Source organism: Elephas maximus, chromosome 21 (genome assembly GCF_024166365.1).
Source record: "Elephas maximus indicus isolate mEleMax1 chromosome 21, mEleMax1 primary haplotype, whole genome shotgun sequence".
In the NCBI taxonomy this organism is placed as follows: domain Eukaryota; kingdom Metazoa; phylum Chordata; class Mammalia; order Proboscidea; family Elephantidae; genus Elephas; species Elephas maximus.
This window is the reverse complement of record NC_064839.1, coordinates 24,231,057-24,240,293: the sequence shown is the minus strand read 5'-3', so window position 1 is coordinate 24,240,293 and position 9,237 is coordinate 24,231,057. Positions and strand designations below refer to the sequence as shown.

The following is a 9,237-nucleotide window of genomic DNA, read 5'->3' as shown; positions in this document are numbered from 1 at the left end:
GTCTCCCCCTCTGCCGCCTTTCTTGAGGAGCTGCCATTTCAGGACCTCTGAGGAGCCTGAGATGCAGGCACAGGAGATCTTGACAGGGTGGGGGTGCGCTTATGACTTCCAGAAGTCCCTTGCAGATAGGCGCCCTCGCCGCCCTGAGGTCTCTGGACAGAGCTGGCGCGTGGGTAAGGTTAAGGTTAGAGAATAAGGAGGCTGAAGGGAAGAGGGGAAGGTGCCACGGAGGTCAGGCTCTGGATCCCGCCGAGCGGGGCAGGAGGACGGGGGCGAGAGAGGAGAGATGAGTCACGAAATGACGGAATGCAGGAAGGAGGACGCAAGGGAGGAATGGATCCACGGACATTCCCTGCGCGCCTACTGTATGCCCCGCACGATTGGGCACTGGGGACGCTGTCAGGAATAGGGCAGACCCGGCTGTGTCCCTGCCGGCCTCAGGCTAAGTCGGAGCCTTGAAGAAGTGACCAAAACACAGAGAACCGCAGTTCTGGAGAATGCTGGGAAGAAGAATGCAGTACGCTTACTGTGAGACCTTGCGATATTCGGGCTTCACCTGGTCTGGGGCGCCCGCAAGCAGAGACCTCTATAAGTCCGTGCTGCTTGACTGCAACGTGCAGAAAATACACAAGTGTTTGTATACGGACACACAACGGTGTTTGCAGATATGCAGGAATCAAAGCCAACAGGAATAATAAACGCATGCGTGCAAAATGAAAGGAGGCCGGAGGCATGAATGGAAGTAATGTTAAAGGAATAGTCTTTGGTCTCTCTGTCTTTCAGATTCCCCAGCACGCCGCGAGCGCCCTCTGCGGTCGCTCACGCACCTAGTTTCCGCTCCTCCCTGCCTCACCTCGCCCCGCCCCTCCGAGCAAGCGCTCTACAGCGTATCTAGCTCCTCCCCACGCCGGGCGAAGACCGAGGCCTAGGAACGAGGATGCTACTGTTTGCTACGCATGCGCACACGATGGACCTGCCAGCGAGGTTTGCTCGGGTGAGACTTCTGGAACAATTCCTTCTGTAGAGTCAGGATGGCCGAGCGGTCTAAGGCGCTGCGTTCAGGTCGCAGTCTCCCCTGGAGGCGTGGGTTCGAATCCCACTTCTGACAAATGCAGACTTTTGCTTTCAGCAGACTGCTGCAGATCACGTGATACTGACCGACTTTTTTTTTCTTTTAATCTATTTACAAATAAAGTATCATATTTCCTTACCAACATTTATTTTTACTTTGAACTGTAGAAAGCAAGCCCTGCTGTGTGCTGCAGAGCCTGTCTCAGTGTAGCTGAAAATACAAAAGGGGATGCAAAACAACAGCTTGTCAGAAGTGGGATTCGAACCCACGCCTCCAGGGGAGACTGCGACCTGAACGCAGCGCCTTAGACCGCTCGGCCATCCTGACTTCCTGACAGCACCTTTGCCGGGCTGCTTGCAGTTAAACAGCAATGAGAGCCGCTTCGCGCCCCCAAGATCGACAGTTGCAGAACTCAAGTAGTTCCAAACCCAGCCACCCAGCCTGGGTCAATCGGCAGCTAAAAACCACCTGTACTGCAAGACTTCCCGCAGTTCTACAACTGGCTCAGTCTTTTTACTAAATACTTAAATTTTAAATGCAAACGCTGTAGCCTGAGCAGAAATGGAAAACCAGTTTCCCTTGCTATCAATATAATAAAAAATAACCATGAAAATAAATACAATGCAAACGGAAACAGTATGATTAAGTTCTAGCTGTCTGCCAAGACCCTGAGCCTGTAGTGGTGGGAGAGTCGATTCTCATTGTTCGCGGATTCCACGTTTACGAATTCGTCTACTCTCTAAAATTTCTTTGTAACTGCGAAATCTATATACTCCTTCAGGCGCTTTCCAGGTTATTCGTGGGCATGTTGTAAGGGCAAATACAAGTTAGAAAAAAAAAAAAAAAAGAGTGAGGCTTAATTATTTCTGTTGAAAAAAAGGGAAGACGCTCCCCACTCTCTTTTCTTAGAGCATTCATTTTATTTTTTAGATGAAGATTTACAGAACAAACTAGCTTCTCATTAAACAATTAGTACACGTATTGTTTTGTGACATTGGTTACCAACCCCACGACATGTCAATACTTTCTCTTCTCGACCTTGGGTTCCCATTACCAGCTTTTTTGCCTGTCCCCTCCTATGGGGTCGCTAAGAGTCGGAATTGACTCCGCAGCAATGGGTTTGTTTTTTACTTTTTTTTTTTGGTTTTCTGCTTTGTAGTCCTTGCCTCTGGGATGGTGTGCCCCTTTAGTCTCGTTTTGTTTTGCTTTATGAGCCTGTCTAATCTTTGACTGAAGGGTGAACCGCAGGATTGACTTCCTTACCAAGCTAAAAGTGGTGGGGGCGGGGGGTGCTATACACGCTCGGCGTTTCTCCAGTCTCTGTCAGACCAGTAAGTCTGGTTAGAGCATTTATTTTAGAAAACTTGTAATTGTAAACTCTTTCTCTGCCTCTTTGAGATGTATGTTAATATTTTTAAAACCGAAATAAGCCTCTAATCAATTTCACAACCCAAGCATGTTTCAAGGCCCTGGAAGCCATCTCTTTGAAATATAATCAATCAAGGAAGCTAGCACCCCTATCTCCCAGTTTCATAGCCTATATATAATTTATTATTTATATTCATAGCCTATATGTTAACAAAAAATATAAATTACATATGTTATCAGCAGGATTAGCTCTCATCTTAAGGTCCTGAATTTAATCACATCTGCAAAATTCCTTTTACTGCGTGAGATAATGTGTTTACAGGTTCAAGGATTAGGACATGGACATCTCTGAGGGGAAGTGGTATTGTTCTGTCTACCTCAATCCCCTAAAATTCAACTTGATTTGAAAGACCCCACTCTGGAATGAGTTTCTGTGATAGCTTTGTTTTGATGAGACTAACTCTTCCCACAATTTCCCTGTTCATTTTCCCCAAAACTGCTCTGGATCTCCACCCTCTCCTCATCAGAAACTTAGCTTGTGGCTTTCTCAGGGCCTAGGCTAAGCTAAGCCCTGAACAGGGTGGGGAAGAAGAACCCCTGGGCTTGAATCTCTGCTGTGTGACCTTGGGTCTCTCGTTTCACCTCTCTAAACCTTAGTTTGCTATATACAGCCAGCGGAAGTGTAAAGCCATTCATCAGTTGTCTTTGGGTGCAACAGACAGAAACCCACTTCACTCTGGTTTTGGTAAAGAAGGGGATTTGTTGGCTCGTGGGAAGGAGAGGTGGCAGGCAGGCTGTTTGTTGGCTCGTGGGAAGGAGAGGTGGCAGGCAGGCTGCCGGGCCTCAGTCACCAAAAGCTGCCTTTGATTTTTCTCTAAGCTTTTCCAACAGCTGTAATGAATGGATTATTTGAGTAATCCTTCGTTAATTCTCTGTTTAATGGCAGCCTCCCACCACCACCACCACCATGGGGAAGCCACTGTGTGGTCTGGTGGTTTAGCTAAAACTCTAGGGCCTCACACGCAGTAGGGTTCCGTCCATAGTTGTTACATGATGAAAGGAATTAAAAAAAAAAAAAAAATCCACAAACCACAATTCCAATTTCAAAAAAAAAAGTTACATATCATGGGGAAATCTCACGGTATATTATTAAGTGAAAAAAGCTATGTGCAAACTGGAGCTCAAGGGCTTGAATTTACTCTTTTTTATTGTGGTAAAATAGGAATAACAAAAACTCTGCCATTTTAACTATTTTTAAGTGTACAATTCACAGACAGTTATATCCACCATGTTATGCAACCATCACCACTAGTTTCAAAAGCTTTTCATCACCCCACACAGAAACTCAGTACTCCTTAAGCAATAACTCCCCACTCCCGGTACCCCAGTCCCTGGTAACCACTAAGAAGCATTTGCCTAGTCTAGATATAAGACTAGAAACAAAGAAGCATCGGTAGTTGGAAAATACGGTCTTGCTGATAGAAATGATGCCAGAGATCGATCACATGATTGAATTTTGCAACACCAACAACTTCTTCATTGCAAATACCTTTTTTCACCAACATAAATGGCGACTATGCACATGGACCTCACCAGAGGGAATATACAGGAATCAAACCGACTACATCTGTGGAAAGAGACGATGCAAAAGCTCAATATCATCAGTCAGAACAAGGTCAGGGGCTGACTTCAGATCAGACCATCAATTACTCCTATGCAAGTTCAAGTTGAAACTGAAAAAAATTAGAACAAGTCCACGAGAGCCAAAGTATGACCTTGAGTAGGATAGATTTGATGCATTGAACACTAATGACTGAAGACCAGATGAGTTTGTGGAATGACATTGAGGACATCATACATGAACAAAGCAAAAAGACAGGAGAGAAAGAAAAGTCCTAAATGGATGTCAGAAGAGGCTCTGAAACTTGCTCTTGAATGTCAAGTAGCTAAAGCAAAAGGAAAAAATGATGACGTAAAAGAGCTGAACAGAAGATTTCAAAGGGCAGCTCCAAAAGACAAAGTAAAGAATTATGATGACATGTGCAAAGAGCTGGAGATAGAAAACCAAAACGGAAGAACATGCTCGGTGTTTCTCAAGCTGGAAGAACTGAAGAGAAAATTCAAGCCTCAAGTTGCAATACGGAAGGATTCTACAGGGAAAATATTAGAAGATGGAAGGAATACACAGAATCACTATATCAAAAAGAATTGGTCAACATTCAACCATTTCAGGAGGTAACAACATATAATCAGGAACTGATGGTACTGAAGAAGTCTAAGCTGCACTGAAGACACTGTCGAAAAACAAGGCTCTGGGAATTGACAGAATATCAATTGAGATGTTTCAACAAAAGGATGCAGTGCTAGAAGTGCTCACTTATCTATGCCAATAAATCTGGAAGACAGCTTCCTGGCCAACCGAATGGAAGAGATCCATATTTATGCCTATTCCCAAGAAAGGTGATCCAACCGAAAGCAGAAATTATCAAACAATATCATTAATATCACATGCGAGCAAAATTTTACTGAAGATCATTAAAAAGTGGCTGCAGCAGTGTATCGACAGGGAACTACCAGAAATTCAGGCTGGTTTCAGAAGAGGACGTAGAACCAGGGATATTATTGCTAATATCAGATGGATCCTGGCTGAAAGCAGAGAATACCGGGATGTTTACCTGTGTTTTATTGACTATGCTAAGGCATCAGCTGTATGGATCATAACAAATTATGGATAACATTTCGAAGAATGGGAATTCCAGAGCTCTTAATTGTGCTCATGAGAACCCTATACATAAATCAAGAGGCAGTGGTTTGAACAGAACAAGGGGATACTGTGAGGTTTAAAGTCAGGGAAGGTGTGTGTCAGGTTGTATCCTTTCACCATACTTATTCAATCTGTGTGCTGAGCAAATAATCCAAGAAGCTGGACTACATGAAGAAGAATGCAGCATCAGAATTGGAGGAAGACTCTCTAACAGCCTGCGTTATGCAGATGATACAACCTTGCTTGCTGAAAGTGAAGAGGACTTGAAGCACTTACTAATGAAGATCAGAGACCACAGCCTTCAGTATGGATTATGCCTCAAATTAAAGAAAACAAAAATCCTCACAACTGGACCAAGAAGCAACATCATGATAAACAGAGAAAAGATTGAAGTTGTCAAGGATTTCATTTTACTTGGGTCCACAAGCAACAGCCATGGAAGCAGCGGTCAGGAAATCAAAAGACGCATTGCATTGGGCAAATAGGCTTCAAAAGACCTCTTTAAAGTGTTGAAAAGCAAAGATGTCACCCTGAGGACTAGTGTGCATCTGACCCAAACCCTGGTGTTTTCAGCCACCTCATATGCATGGGAAACCTGGAAAATGAATAAGGAATACTGAAGAAGAATTGACACCTTTGAATTGTGATGTTGGTGAAGAATATTGAATATACCATGGACTGCCAAAAGAATGAGCAAATCTATCTTGGAAGAAGTACAACCAGAATACACCTTAGGAGCGAGGATGGCGAGACTACGTCTCACATACTTTGGACACGTTGACAGGAGGGATCAGTTCCTGGAGAAGGACATCATGCTTGGCAAAATGGAGAGTCAGCGAAAGAGAGGAAGACCCTTGATGAGATGGATTGACACAGGGGCTGCAACATTGGGCTCAAGCAGAGCAACAATTATGAGGATGGTGCAGGACCGGGTAGTTTCCTTCTGTTGTGCATAGGGTTGCTATAAGTTGGAACTGACTTAACGGTACCTAACAAGTCTCGATATTTTATATAAGAGGGATCATACAATTTTGTCCTTTTGTGTCTGATTTATTTCCCTTAACATAATGTTTTCAAGGCTTATCCACATAGGAGCATGTATCAGAATTTCATTTCTCTATGGCTCAATAATATTCCATTGTAAGTGTAGAATTTATTTTTTCTAAATTTTATTTATTTTGTTGCTGTTGTTGAGAATATACACAGCATAACATACACCAATTCGACAATTTCTACAAGTACAATTTAGTGACATTGATTACATTCTTTGGGTTGTGCAACCATTCTCGCCCTCCTTTTCTGAGTTGTTCCCTCCTCATTAGCATAAACTCACTGCCCGCTCAGTTTCCCATCTAATTTTTCGAGTTGCTGTTGTCAATTTGATCCCAAATGTTGTTATTATCAGGGGCCATTGAATCAGTTCCAACTCATAGTGACTCTATGCACAACAGAATGAAACACTGCCCGGTCTTGTGCCATTATCATGATTATTGTTATGCTTGAGCTCATTGTTGCAGCCACTGTGTCAGTCCATCTCCTTGAAGGCCTTCCTCTTTCTGGTATTCTCTGCTTTCAGCCAGGATCCATCTGACATCCCTGACATGTCTGTCAGTTTGTAATACTGTGGGAGCTTGTGTGTTGCTGTGGTGCTGGAAGCTCTGTTACCTGTATTCAAATACCAACAGGGCCACCCATGGTAGACAGGCTTCAGCTGAGCTTCCAGACTAAGACAGACTAGGGAAATGAAATGGAATGCATAAACATCGAAACCCTAGGCTTTAGTGAGCTGAAATGGACTTGTGTTGGCCATTTTGAATTGGACAATCATATGGTCTACTGTGCCGGGAATGACAAACAATACCATTAATATCACACGCAAGTAAAATTTTGCTGAAGATCATTCAAAGGCAGCTGCAGCAGTATATCGACAGGGAACTGCCACAAATTCAGGCCAGATTCAGGAAAGGACGTGGAACAAGGGATATTGCTGATATCAGATGGATCCTGGCTGAAAGCGGAGAATGCCAGAAAGATGTTTACCTGTGTTTTATTGACTGTATAAAGGCATTTGACTATGTGGATCATAACAAATCATGGATAGCATCGCAAAGAATGGGAATTCCAAGAGACTTAATTGTGCTCATGAGGAACCTGTATGTAGATCAAGAGGGAGTTGTTCCAACACAACGAGGGGATACTGCGTGGTTTAAAGTCAGGAGAGGTGTGTATCAGGGTTTTATCCTCTCACCATACCTATTCAATTTGTATGCTGAGCAAATAACCTGGTTATTTGTTTACATTTTTAAAACAAATACGTCTACTAGAAAATTTTAAATCATATATGTGGCTCTCATTATATTTCTAATGGTCAAGAGGACTCCCCTGAGGTATCTAATTCTGTATGGGTCTGCACCTTCTTTGTCTTTGACAATTTTGCAACTCTGTAAGTATAGAAGTTAACTTGTGGAAGGCTGGTGGAGATACAAAGATTCCAGTTCTTAAAAATACAAGTAAATTTTTGTCTGGTGAAGATACAGTAGATTCCACCTTGTGGTAGAGGCCAGTTTTGCATCTATTAGCAAATTCATTTCAGCATTCCTGATGGTGCAGGTGTGTAATGTTGATTGGATTCTCCTTTCAGCTAGGATTTTTTTTGGGGGGGGAGGGGCGCATCTTGCTAGTTTCCACATTAGTTAATGAGCTAATGAAAAATTTAGACACTTGTACATTTTAGATTTCTATGAGAATAGTGGTTTTACCCTTAAAAATTTTTTCATAAAAAAAAATACATTTTTTTAATCTTTTAACAAAACATAGTCAACTTCCATTGGGAGGCGGATTGCTTATCTGCAAATGGGGACTTACTATAGTACCTACAGAATGTTTGTAATTATCATGTACCAATTCTCCACTGGGCAAAAAAAAAAAAAAAGATCCTGGGGGTGTGGATGAAGACTGGTGTCCTGGAGGCGAGGACTCAGAGAAGACCCTAGAATTGTGAGCAGAGTTGGGAAGGACCAAGGAAGGATGGAGGGTGGAGGCAGCTGCCAGCAGCAGGGCCCTGGGCCAGGATGGAAGAGGAGCAGTGTTGATGCCCCGTGGCTGGAGCTGGATCATCCGCTATGGAAGAGAGACTACCTGTGTCAGGGATTGGGAGAGTTTCTTCTGCTCCTGGTCTCTGCTCCTATGGCACCTCCTCCAGGAGGTCTTGCCTGCTCTGCCCTCCTCTGGACTGGGTTTTTGCTCTCCTCTGTGTTCCCGTAGCCTCCTCAAATGCTGCACAGAATGGAGACGGTCCACCTGAGCCCCGGCCTGATCTCATCTCTCTCTTGTTTGGGCCATGGATACCTACACCAATGGTTAGTCCTAATGCCCTCTTTCTAGAGCTCTGGGCCTCCCACTCCAAACACTTCTGTTCCAATGCCGGAAGGGCGATGGAGCAGTCCAGGGAAAATAATCAAACCCCAGGTCTGACCTTTGCCTCATTCTGGGCCCATCAGTAACTGGGCCAGAGGCTAGGAGGTCCCTCCCGGCACGCTGCCTCTTGCAGCCAAGTTGGCTGTGCCTCTCAGAGCAAACACGCATGCACAAAGGTCACTGGTCCACTCTACTCAGCACCCTGAGACCCAGCCTTTTCTCTTGCTGCATCATCCACTGGAACGCACCCTTCTCAAATTGCTCATTTTTTTCAAGACTGTGTTCAAATGCCACCTCCACATGGAACCCTTGTGTGTTTTCCTTACCCCAGGAAGTTCAATTCTAGTGGCATTGCAAAAAATGGGTCTTTCCTGAGAACTGACACATCGGTTAAGCGTTCTGCTTCTAACCAAAATGTTGGTGGTTCAAATCAACCCATTGTTTATACCGGAGAAAGACCTGGTAATCTGCTTCTGTAGAGTACAGCCTAGAAAACCCTATGGGGCAGTTCTACTCACTCTGTCACATGGGCTCACTATGAGTCGAATTGACTCAAGAGCACCTAACAACAACAACAAAGCTCTTGGTTCTGTGATCCTCTCACACACCCCAGTTC

General features: G+C 44.0%; 2 non-coding genes across 2 annotated transcripts; one reads left to right on the top strand and one right to left on the bottom strand.

Annotated features, from left to right (window-relative positions):
• The first annotated feature begins 1,025 nt into the window (after nucleotides 1–1,025).
• On the top strand, nucleotides 1,026–1,108 carry TRNAL-CAG (transfer RNA leucine (anticodon CAG)). The gene has a single exon. It is a non-coding gene; the product is annotated as a tRNA-Leu (tRNA).
• A 208-nt stretch (nucleotides 1,109–1,316) lies between these two features.
• On the bottom strand, nucleotides 1,317–1,399 carry TRNAL-CAG (transfer RNA leucine (anticodon CAG)). Its single transcript has one exon. It is a non-coding gene; the product is annotated as a tRNA-Leu (tRNA).
• Between the last annotated feature and the right edge of the window lie 7,838 nt (nucleotides 1,400–9,237).